Source organism: Astyanax mexicanus, chromosome 14 (genome assembly GCF_023375975.1).
Source record: "Astyanax mexicanus isolate ESR-SI-001 chromosome 14, AstMex3_surface, whole genome shotgun sequence".
NCBI lineage: Eukaryota > Metazoa > Chordata > Actinopteri > Characiformes > Acestrorhamphidae > Astyanax > Astyanax mexicanus.
The window spans coordinates 32,128,172-32,141,392 of record NC_064421.1 but is presented as its reverse complement, the minus strand read 5'-3'; the positions used below and the strand labels follow the sequence as shown (position 1 = coordinate 32,141,392).

The 13,221-nt window shown below is 39.6% G+C and overlaps 1 protein-coding gene across 1 annotated transcript in view; it reads left to right on the top strand.

Moving 5' to 3' along the window:
* The window catches only part of chrm3a (cholinergic receptor, muscarinic 3a), a 226,476-nt gene that overhangs the window by 67,289 nt on the left and 145,966 nt on the right, over positions 1 to 13,221 (top strand). Inside the window, exon 2 of the mRNA XM_022672746.2 lies at positions 6,144 to 6,262. The gene's annotated coding sequence lies outside the window, so the exon portion shown is untranslated. The remainder of the gene's footprint in view (positions 1 to 6,143; positions 6,263 to 13,221) is intronic.

Below are 13,221 nucleotides of genomic sequence, written 5' to 3'. Positions count from 1 at the left end.
TCTACTCTGTCTCTCTAAATTGTTTTTTTTTCATTGTCTTCTTTGCTTTTTGTTTTTCTGTTCCCTCTTTTGCTCTCACTTTCCTTCTCTCTTTCTCTTTACTCCTTCTTCTCTTTGTCTATGTTAGTCTGTCTTTCTATCTCTTTTTGTTTCTTTATATGTCTCTTGCTTATTCTGTATCTCTCGTTCATATTTCTCCCTCTCTTTCTCTCTCTCAATTCCTTTCTGTTTGTTTTTACTGGATTTCTTTCTTCTTGTGTATCTTTCTTTCTATTTCTTTATCTCTTTCTGAATATCTCTCTCTTTTGGTATCTCTGTTTCTCTTTCTTTTAGTGTAACAAACACACACACGCACACACTGCTCTGTCCTGCATTGTGCTCCATCACTGCCTGTCTTCAGACCTGGAGAAAAATGTTCCCTCTCTCTTCGGAGCGATTGCTTGTGAGAATGGAAAAATGAAAACAATAAAGCAGGAAGAAGAATTTGGTGATGATACAATCTGTCCTGAAAAAGAAATGAGTGTGTGATAGGTGCCTGGCCACTGGAAACCATGTGATGTCTGTGTGTGTGTGTGTATGTGTGTGAGTGTGTGTGTGTGTGTGTGTGTGTGTGTGTGTGTGTGTGCGGTTGCACTCTGCTCTTCGATGCCCTGCTTAGATATGTGCTCCCTTTGGTGAATTCCAGCAGTAATGAGTTTCCTTTTAATAAAGACTGAAGCTGGACCCGGCATGGCCCCTCCTGTTTATGCACTGCGCTGATGTAACACTATTTATAGAGGAGAGCGGAGCGCGGTAGTGTTGCAGTGTTTAAGGGGTTAATGAGGGGTCATTTTCTGCAGACTCTGCAGCTAAAGTGAGCTGTGGTGAAATCCTTCAGAGCAGAGCGGTGCAGCTGTATAAGGCTGGGTTGGACACCCTGCAGCGACACTGGGGAAGATGAGCAACTGATCTATGAAGCTTTTTAAAATGAAGACTTTGCATAAATTAAGATCTGTGAGAAGCTGGGAGGAAAGGGAATGCCTGGGTCTGCGGTTGCGTCCTATCTTTTCGAAGATTGGAGTGTAGGTTAGGGGTGGGCAATATGGCTCTAAAATAATATCACGATATTTCAGGGTATTTTTGCGATAACGATATACCTGGCGATATAGGAAAACTAAAATAATTAATTCATTTCAGGAATATAGTATAATAGTATAACAGTATAATCATAATGTGGCAAAATAAATAATATAGCATAAAATAATATAATGCAGCAAATAATATCGCAGAATATTTAGTGCATGCATATAAACTGCAAACTAAAACAATTATACAATAAATACACCTAAAGCTTCACAGTCAATAATAGGCCACTTTTAAGACAGAACAGCCCTATTATCACGATATGGATTTTTAATATCACGATATTTCTGTGTCACGATATATTGTATACGATATAATATTGCCCACCCCTAGTGTAGGTGGCTGGTGTAACAGTGCTTTCTCTTTTTTTAACAGTTTGAAGTGGCTGCCCACTATTTAATGTGTGTGTTCACTGTCTGGCTCTTAATCTGGTCCCATTAGAAACACTGGGGAAGATGATAAAATAGTTTTGGAGCCAAAGGTCACCTGTTCGCTTCTGTGGACCAGAAGGGAGCAGGAAATTTAACATTCATGGCTTCTGAAGTTTCCTTAAACAACACACCCAACCTTCAGTAGCTTCCTGGGTCCTGAGGTGCTCTAACACCAACGCACATGATCGCACTGCCCCACTCCAACTGATTGCATGTGGGTGTTACATACAAGGCGTTCCCTGCATCATCCGATAAAATCATATTAATAAATGGCAAATGGTTTAATACGACTTTTCATCACATCGCATCACCCGACAGAGCCGACACTTCTCACTATAAATGAATGGGATAAATCGCTGTGCGCTGACGTGACAGAGCAGTGCAAATACAGCATAAGAAAGATGAGTAACTGCTCTTTACAGCCTTTTTAAAGTAAGTGGTTTGTGCGAAGGTCTGTAAACAAGAAGGAAAGGGGTTTCCTGGGTCATCCGTTGACTGCTGTTGCATCCCACCCTTTTTGCTTCAAGGGCCAGGCAAGAACTAATGCTTTAGTAGAGATAGGCGATTAATCGATTTTATCGATTACTTCGAATTTACAGTTAAGGACGATGTGTTTTTATGAAAATCGATTTTCTCTGAGTTTTAATTTTCACCTCCGACGCTCCAGGCTTAGCCCCGCCCCTCTCCCTCGCTCCCCACACACACACAACACAACACACGACAGCAGAGCTTGTGCCCAGAGTTGGTTCGGTTTTGTGACTTCGGACGTAGACCAAACAGATCCTCACTGTAAGGTGTGTTTAAACCGATTGCTTCTAAACGAAGCAACACAACAAAATTAAACTCTACACATGAAGTGAAGCATGCAGCGTAGTGGGAAAAGAAAAGTGCTTCTCCCAGCGGAATGAACGCAGCAACAGCACACCATCCAAAGTAAAAAAAAGCAACTAGCACATCTTCCAACCGTGTACCAGGTTCTGTATGCACTACAGTTTATGATTTTTTGCAAATTCATGAGAAAAGATTGTCTAATTTTATAGAACACTGGCACTTATTTAAAAGCTTTGTTTTGCAATTCAAGCCCAATGGGGAAAATTCTCTACTTAATAGCATATTAAATTGTACTTTTTTTCTATTTTGTAAGTTTTATCAAAAAAGGCACCAATTTATTTCTTTCTATTTATTTTTTTTTTAGGGTGGGTTTATTTATTTATTTTTTAAGTGTGAGGGTGCATTGTGTCAGTACCTAAACTATGTTGGAGAAAGCTTTACTTTTAAAAGTTACTAGATGTTCTCACTGTTTACAGTATTTAGTTTTGCTTGTTTCTGTTTGCACTTTAACCACAAAGGGGACATTTAAGTGAAAACTAAATAAATAAAAAACAATTTTTAACAACCATTTCTTTATCATTTTTAATTAGATTTTTAGTAGGGGGAAAAAATCGATTTAAATCGAAAATCGGATTTTTTTTTTTTTTAATTGAAGATTTTTTTGGGGGGGCCAAATTGCCCGGCTCTATGCTTTAGAGAAGCAGGCTTGGGAATAAAAGATCATCACGGATTGGATGTGTTCCAGAACACTATGAATGCTCAAACAGGATCAGGGAAATTTGAAGACCAGTGCAACATTTCTGATCCAATGACTTTTTTTTTGAAAGAGGTCATCTGAGAATACCATTACCACGAAGGATCGTACCTGATGGCGCTTGTTTTGTTGATGTCTTCGCGAATATCTAAACACAGGCTCGTACTGAGAATGCATTTAATATATATGTCTGTTAAGTCACATAAGAGGAAGCAGATGTTGCGTGTGCCTCTGCATATTTCATAGTAGTTTCTCTTCTGTTTCTGGACTGAAGGGTGGGTCAGGGTGCATGACCAGCCATATGGAACCCCCTCAGGATCAGGCGCTTTGCTCAGTGATGCAGCAGCAATAGCAGGACGGCATGAATTGGAACGGAACACACACCTTCTTGGTGTGAGGCCAAGCTGTGGTCCCTGCCAGTTTGTGGTACACAGACTCCAGGTGGTGTGTGGGCAGCTTCCAGCAGCGTGCTATGATGTGTCCAGTTCCTTTTTGTCACAGCTACGCTCACTCAACAGGATCAGAGCTGTGTGTAAGACTGGTGTGGACTGGTGTGCTCCCATCCATGGCCATTTAGCACATATATAAAGGTACGGTGGTTGAATTGAAGCTGTGGTTGAAGGCTGTATTTTAGGGCTGCAACGATTAGTCAATATAATCGTCAATGTGGATTATTTAAATTTCATTGTCGACTAATCGTTCATTGGTAACAGTACTGTATTACACAAAGCGCTGGAGACAGAAGAAACTTTGTCTGTGTCTCCAAAGGTGCCCAAACACAACATATTACATATTTATTCACAAAACATCAGTACTCTCTGTCACGTCTCTAGACTCTCCTTTCACACTCCTGAACTCCATTTCCCATAAACCCACTGGCGATGACGTCACCGTCAGCCACTCACCTTCACCCAATCGCGTTACACTCCCCCCGTTCAGAGTCACCTGTGTTCTAGGAAGTTCCGGTTCAAAGTAATTCTAGTTTTGTATATATAGGTTTCGGTCAGCGTCTGTACTTTGCCAGGTATTGTCGACTCATGTTGCGTACTGAGCGTTTTTTCCCAACCTTTTTTGTTATGACCCATTTTTCTGTATTACGGATTTTGCCTTTTGTCTTTGCCCTTATTGGATTTGTCGAACTTTCGGACTGTCTCTCTGGCTTCGGATCTTGGACTGTTTTCTGTACTACGTCTCCTGCTTCCAGTGTGAGTGTTGTTCAACCTGTTCTCTGGCTGTGTTATCCTGCTTACTGCCCTGTAAATAAACCAGTCTTTACCTTTTACTCGGCAAGCGTCAATCCTATCTGTCTGGCGTTACACTCTCCATGTTTAAACAACATGTGGACATTTAAATGCCTTTTAAATCTCATGTTTAGCTGTTAATCTGTTGTTTTTAGAGATGGAGGACATGGCAGAAATAATCGTTGACTGATCGACTAATCGAAAAAATAATCATCAGATTAGTCGACAAGCCCTACTGTCTTGTATGTGACAACGCTGGTGTTATTAGTGAAAACCATTTATTAGCACAGAAATCTTTCCTTATGCAGTGTTTTCTTTAGATAGGGTCTGAGTTTAAAGCTATCCAGTACTTTTTATTTATCTTTCTAATTGACAACAAACTAACATTAGTTCTTCAAATATACAGCTCTGAAAAAGGCCCACTTAAAAATGATCTTTGATTTTACCAAATTTAAAACCTCTGGAATATAATCAAGAGGAAGATGGATGATCACAAGCCATCAAACCAAGCTGAACTGCTTAAAGTTTTTCACCAGGAGTGGCATAAAGTTATCCAAAAAGAGGAGAACATGCAAAGATGCATGAAAAACTGTGATTAAAAACCAGGGTTTTTTCACCAAATATTGATTTCTGAACTTAACTTAACTTAACTTGTTTTCTTTGCATTATTTGAGGTCTGAAAGCTCTCCATCCCTTTTGTTATTTCAGCCATTTCTCATTTTCTGCAAATAAATGCTCTAAATGACAATATTTTTATTTGGAATTTGGGAGAAATGTTGTCTGTAGTTTATAGAATAAAACAACAATGTTCATTTTACTGAAATATATACATATAAAGAGCAAAATCAGAGAAACGGATTCAGGAACTGAAGTGGTCTCTTAATTTTTTACAGAGCTGTAGTCTACAGCCATTTTCGGGCTCTCTTCTGTGGTTAAAAGGCTCCTGTTTTGTGTGTGTGGTGCTTGTATGCATGTGAGGTACTACTAATACTACTACTGTTCCTGATTGGCTGCATCAGCCGGATTCTTTTGAATACAGTTAAGCTTTGCTGAACTTATTCGCTGGACAGCTAGGCTGCGTTCAGTACAATGCAACCCAGCATGCATCGCGGCATGCGGCTACTTTCTCCACTACAATGAATAGTATGCGTCGAGGCTTAAGCGCTAGTGGACACGTACTGTTAGTGGACAATAACCATTTGACCCTGCAGTGAAAAAGTGGCCATTGATTCTGATTAGATCGTGTTTGCATGTCTGATAGCGAGAAACAATAACTTTTTTTCTACACTCTAAAAAACAGAGGTATGATATAAGTACTTTTTTGTACTCAGAGGTACACTCTTCATAATTGTTCCCTTAAAGGTATAATCTTGGTCTTTACAGGGTCAGATTTGTTCCCTCTGAAGTACAAAGCCTTTCCTAACAGCAGTAAGTACAGATTTGTACCATTTAACCAGACAAAAGTACATTCTGTATTCTGTATCACTGTACTAATAAACAATATATATTTTAAGCCAGACAATTTTGGATCATCAAGTTTTTGAGCCATATTTAGTTGATGATAATGTTTATAATCTTTTTAATCTTTACTGGCACAAAAAACACAGGTACAAAAAGGACTTTAACTGAAAGGTACTTTTTTGTACCTCAATATAAGGTACAAGCTTTGTACTCTTTCTTAGTGTGAAGACGAATTCAGAATGACCAAAATGCCGGAAAAAGACAAAACTAATCTACAGTCTCTGATTTTGTTTGTGTTTACAGGCTCTATTTCCAGGACAGCATGCACCCTTCTTCATTCCTGTCATTGTGGCTCGAGGCTGATCTGAATTCAGCGGTCAGAAGGTGACCACCTCAGTGCTTCAGCCCTTCGGCTCTGCACGGTCAGTAACTTTAACTAATCAAATTCAGCAAATGTTTGCCACAGATTTCACTACGCTCACTCTGTTTTTTTGCCGTACCTGTCTGTATCTGACAGATTTAGTTTTGCTGTTTCTAAGAGGTCAGGATGTTGGATGTGGCTGGTTTGAGACGATGTACTGACTATCTGAGCAGAAGAAAATGTCGGTTCAGGCGGTGTGATATCGCTGTCTCTTTTTATTTAAAGTAAAGTAAAAAAAAAAAATAATAATCATTTTATTCACATTGTGGTTATGCAGCGGATGACATGGAAGACATGGAAGTTCAAGGTAAAAAAAACAGAGGCCTAAAGGAGGCCAAAGGGAAATAGTGGGATTGAAGGAAATGAGGTTAGAAGTAGTTAGTGTGTTAGAGGTGTTAGGAGAGTGGGTGCTCTTTGAAGAGCTCTGTCTTTTGGAGGTTCTTAACTCTTTGAACCCCAGCCTATTTTGGTGTGTTTTGTCTCTGTTTTGTCTCAGTCAGTTCCTCTTTTACTTGTTATAACACAGTTATGTTAGGAGACAACCGTATGCTATTATTTTTATTTATAACAAAAGATACTGAGCTGCTTAAAAATGTCATCATTTGAGATGTAAATGTTTTCAGAATTCATATATCTTCATGGAATTTATCATGTTTTGACCAAAATGTCACCCTGCGCCTGTTTTTTTAACTTATTTTTGAAAGTACATAGTAGTTAGATTAGAGTGTATATTAGTTGAAAGTATAAGGATTTTAATGATAGTTCATTACATGGCTTATTACTGTGCGAGAATACAGTAGCAGCACCATGCGCATTAATTTTTCTTGCTGTTCCCACCTCTAAGATGCAGATTGCTAAATTCTTGACAGTCGTAGCAGCAAGAGTTTGAGTAATTTGGGCCAATATGGCCAATATTACTACCTAATGAAAATGATTTAGCACACTGGATATTTACTATCAGCTGCTTATAATAATAGTAACTAGTAAATATAATACAAATGATCAGATAAATACTTTTTATGTTTTATTATAATACACACAAAATTAAAAACTATATACAGGGGCGCCAAGTGGTCCAACAGTCTAAAGCGCTGCCACTATGAGTGGAAGGTTGCAGGTTCGATCCCCCCCTCCTGCAGCTTTGCCATCAGCTGCAAAATTGGCCGCACTCTCTCTCACATCACTGTGAGTTGATGTATTGGATGTAGAGTCGCTGCACTTTCCTCCGAGCACACTGTAGTGCTACTCGGCAATGCTGCATCAGCAGCAGCTCGAAAAGAGGTGGAGTCTGACTTCACATGTATCGGAGGCTCAGAGAGCATGTCAGTTTGTTTCTTATCAAAGGGCTCGATCACATTACCAGGCTAAAGTGAGTCAAATCAGATTTTTTTGCTCAATGTGGCTCAGATCTGAATTTTTCACGGCTATGTGAACGTTCCAAATACGTTTTTTTCAAATCCGATTTAAGTCACTTTCATATGTGGTCCTAAATTGGATATGTATTCGATCCATGGACTTGCGACATGAATGTGAACGGTCAAATCAGAATTCATGCGTCTTTTTGCTTTTACACATGCGCTACCTGCTTCTCTCTCTTGGTGCAGCTGTGGAGCTATAGCTGCAAAAACAGCAAAAGCAAACCACCTGGTCTTTTTTCACCTCTTCAACCTGAGCATGTACTTCAGACCAGCTGTTTGTTGTTTCTCCACTCCAGCAAAAGGTGCTTCACATATGATCTGCTAAAGCCTCCATTTCTCTTTATAAAGCTACGAGTCGTCTCTCAAATATGACGTTTTTTTGTTGTTGGTGAAGAAGGCGACGTTTATACGCGTATCAATGTGCACATGTGAGATGTTTTTAGGAACAGATTCGTTCACATTACACACAGATACAGATCACTTACATTTGTAAATGTGAACCAGAAGGATTTGAGCACAAAAACAGATTTGAGCAATGTGGCTTGTAATGTGAACATAGCCAAAGTGATTCAGATTCTTATTCGTGTCCGTTTCTTCTGCTCTAACGCACCAGTTTAAAAACTGACGGTTAAATTGCTGCTTAATATATTCACCCCTCGACAACAGCCACTGGAACAAAACCAAACGTTCAGTGTTATTTGCTATGTGCTAGTGGTTTTAATCTCTTATAATATTATTCATATTATTCATACACGTTCCAGTCAGAATTTTATGACCTTGTTTCTACACTCTTTATCTGTTTGATCAGCTCCATTTAGCATGTAGGAGCACTTTGTAGTTCTATAATTACAGGCTGTAGTTCTGTATCTGTTTCTCTGTGTACTTTATTATTATCCTCTTTTCACCCTGTTATTTAATGCTCAGAACTCACAGAAGAGTCCACCGCAGAGCAGCTATTATCATTTTTATTTGTCTGGTGGGTCGTTATTCTCAGCACTGCAGTGATTGATTAGCACTGATTAGCATGGTGGTGCTGTACGAGGTGTTAGTGTGTGTTGTGCTGATGGCACGAGTGGATCAGATACAGCAGTGCTGCTGGAGTTTTTAAACTTTAGTGTCACTGATTGTAGTTTTCAAATGTGTCGTTCTGCTAAAATATCTACTTTTTCTTGTTCTTTGTGAAATACTATAGGTCTCTCTGAGTTGTATATGCATGCTGCATATGAAACTCTTCCTCAACCTCCATTGTCTTCAGTAGTTAGTAAAAGTACATGTTTAGGAAACGAATCGATTAGGAAAAGCACCGTGTCTACATCAACCCGTGAATTAGTTTTCATGTCCTCGCCCACCTTGCCTCGTGACCGCTCACAGACAGCGTTGAAGCTGACACTGTCTTGTCAGACAGGAATTTAGTGCTAGAAACAACATGGCAGCTTGTTCCTGTGTTATTCGTGCAAATATCACATCAGTGTTAAACAGTATGCTTTACCCAGTAATTCAGAGCTAAGGAATAAATGGTTAGAATTTGTCTATGGAGGAACACCACCAGCAAAGTACAGTTGAGATAGTTAGGTGTATATTTAAAACACTTCCGTTTACACTAGTTAAAAGTAAAGATTATTACTTTTTCTGGACCTGGACTACCCACTTCTGTGTGTTTACATATTTTTACATAGGATCTCCGGTGGATTTTGCGTTTTACAGAGACTCTAAGACAAGATCAGTGGCTGAACTGCACTTACAGAGCATTACACATGTTGTAAAGTAATATATGACATTGCAAAGACTGTTATTAGTGTAAAAATATCTTTATTTTAAAATGTTATCTGATGTCCATCTCACTGGCATTCATTCGTACTAGAGATCACAACTAGACATTTAAAATGAATGGAAAAAACGATAGGAATAAGATATTTAAGCTTCAGTGTAGCGTCTGGTTTTAGAATAAACCACCAACAAAAATGTCCAGACAATAGTGTCCTGTGAGCAGCATCCTGTGACACTGTAAACTGTGCAGCAAAAAAATTCAGAGCTTCTGTCTCTTTCTGACTTTACTTTATCTACAAGGTGGAGCAGCTACTGTAAGTAGGAGTGTGTAATAGAGTGGAGTACAGTGAGAGATTAAACACAGTGTGTAAAAACTCCAGCAGCACTGCTGCTGTATCTGATTCACTCACTGTACCAGCTCAACACACACTAACACATACATACACCACCACCATGCTAATCAGTGCTAATCACTGCAAAAAAAACACTTAGAACCCCTAAGTGTTCCTGTAAGTTCAGTGTAGTTAAAACAATTGACACTGTAGAAACAATAAGGTGGTCATAATATTCTGACTTGACTGTGTAAGAAAAAAGACAGACTGACAGATAAATAAATAGATTACTATCAAGGACAAAACACAGCTCAGTTGTGTGCGGATGTGAAAGTCACATTAGCAGGTGTGTTAATTGTGGGCAGCGGTGCGGACGGCTCTCTGATTTTGTAGGAAGCTCACCGTGTTCTGCGTGGGCTCGCGCTCGGTCAGCACAGAGTGGAAATCTTTAGCTCTTAATTAAGGAGCTGTCACACAGCGAGAGTGAAACGCCTCAGTCGCTGCGTGGGATCAGCCAGAACATCCATCAGAAACGACCTGCCGCCAGCAATGCTGAGGGGGGCACGGCTTTACATCAGCACAGCACAATGCCTGTGTCAGTGTGTGTTTGAGAGGGAGAGCGATTTCTGCAGAAGAGAAGCCTGTGGATGAGCGGCTGTGCTAAGTGGTAGGAGATAGTGGTTATTTGAATGAGCGTGGATAACTGAGCTCATCCTTGTAGATATGGGGCAACTTTTTTATGTTAGTTAAATACAGTGCCTTGCAAAAGTATTCACCCCCCTTGAACTTTTTAAACTTTTGCCACATTTCAGGCTTCGAACATAAAGATATGAAATTGTAATTTTTTGTCAAGAGAATCAACAACAAGTGGGACACTAGAGGTGGGACCGATCCGATACAATATCGGTATCGGGGCCGATATTGACGTAATCCGACGAATCGGATATCGGGCGGGCGCTGCCGATCCACTTACCGATCCATATTCCAGTCCAAAGCTTGAGCTGAACAATAAACCCGCCATAACGTTAACACAAAACGCATCCCGGATCAGGATTCCAGTTTAACAGTTTACCCTGAACCCCCAGCAGCTTCAGTCTGCGGCTGACTGAGTAACTTTAGCTGTTTATCTACAAAAAAAGTCCATTATCTGGAGAGTTTTCACTTTGGAAACGCTGTACAGCAGAACGGTACACGTAAAGTCAGCATCTGTTGTGAAGGTATTATAACTACAGACTGGAGTAAACTATATTTCTACTATTACGACTCCGGAAGAAATGTTGTCAGTTGCACGATTTAATGTTTTAACATATTTAGCAAAACAAAGATACATATATGAAGAGGTTATAATGAAATGAAGTCTTCTAGTAGAGTCTTTGGCGTAGGCCCCGTCATCGGCCCAGGACTGATACATCTAGGCTCTGCAGATCCTGTCGTACATTGGAGACAGGGGCGGAGCCAACCCCCGGGCAACCAAACGGGACCAACCTGGAGGCGGTGGGGAAGGAGGAGGGTAAGAACGACCATCAGCGTCTGAAAGGCAGCAAAGGTACTGAATGAGTGATCTTATTTAAAGGCAGAGGGAACAGCTGATTGGATAGGTAATTAGGTGACGTAGCATTGGAGTCTTTAGTAGAACTTTCGCTGCGCTTTCATTCATAATCCACATATCCTATAAAACCACAGCATCTACAAACACACCCATCTGTTATTAATTTAGTTTGGAAATACAGTTAGCATTGCCACTTAGACGTTAGCCATCTCCATTAAGATCTGCAGTCTGTTAGCCTAGCTAGCAAAATCATTCCGGCATTGTGAATGTAATAAATAACTATCTTAAGTGAACTACAGCCATAATCCACATCTAATATCAAACCACAGATCCTACCAACCCTAACCAGCACTAAGAAATCAATCTGTTATTAAAAAAACAGTGATTAATTTAGCTCGGAAATACAGTTAGCATCGCCAGTTAGCCGTTAGCTATTGCAGCTAATCCTCTATGCTACCTGTCAAAATAAAAGTCTCCTGCACAACCGTTGCAAAAAATGCCCTGAATTTAATGTTTAACGTATTTAATATTTTACTTTTTTTTATATTTAATAAAAATTCTAACATTTTATTTGAAAGGAAACTATTGTGTAATTGCATATGAAGTGTGTCAAATAAATGACTTTTGAATGCATTTACATTAAATGCACCTGTGGATACTCTTAAAAGGGCTCTGTGGTCCGTTTCAGCCTCATTATTTAACCTTAATCATAGTACTATTAATAAACTAAAAGTATCGGTATTTGTATCGGTATCGGCAATCTTATATCAGTTTTATATCGGTATCGGATCGGAGCTGAAAAAAGTGTATCGTCCCATCACTATGGGACACGATCGTGAACTGGAACGAAGTTTATTGGATATTCTAATCTTTTTTTAGAAATAAAAAACTGAAAAGTGGGGCGTGTGATATTATTTGCCCCCCTTGCTTTAAAACTTTGTTGCGCCACCTTTTGCTGCTATTTCAGCTGCAAGTCTCTTGGGGATGCTCTCTATCAGTTTTGCACATCAGAGACTGAAATTTTTGCCCATTCTTCCTTGCAAAACAGTTGGAGCTCAGTGAGGTTGGATGGAGAGCGTCGGTTTGTGAGCAGCAGTTTCCCCAGATTCTCCATTGTGTTCAGGTCTGGACTTTGACTTGCCCATTCTAAAACCTGGATAGGTTTATTTGTGAACCGTTTCCACTGTAGATTTTGCTTTATGTTTTGGATCATTGTCTTGTTGGAAGATAAATCTGCGTCCCAGTCTCAGGTCTTTTGCAGACTCCAACAGCTTTTCTTCCAGAATAGTCCTGTATTTGGCTCCATCCATCTTCCCATCAATTTGAACCATCTTCCCAAATCTGTCCCTGCTGAAGAAAAGCAGACACAAACTATGATGCTGCCACCACCATGTTTCACTTTGGGGATGGTGTGTTCAGGGTGATGAGCAGTTTGTATTTAGGCCAAAAACAGTGGCTTCCTTCTTGTCACTTTACACTTTTCAGGTTTTTATTTCTAAAAAAAGTTTTAAATATCCAATGAATTTCGTTCCTCTTCAAGATTGTGTCCCACTTGTTGTTGATTCTTCACAAAAATTACAATTTTATATCTTTATGTTTGAAGCCTCAAATGTGGCAAAAGTTTATGGTACAAAAATGGTACACTGACTCATTCCTACTCGCAACTTTAGTGGAGCTGCACTGCACCAGAACTACATAAAGTTAGTTACTTTGAGGCGTATTTGTATAAAATTTCTGTAACATTACTATACCACTTCAGTCCACGTTTTTTTTTTATATATAATTTTATTTCAAATTTTTCCCATTTTCTCCCCAATTTACACAGCCAATTACCCAACCCACTCATTAGGACTCCCCCTATCACTAGTAATGCCCCAACACACCAGGAGGGTGA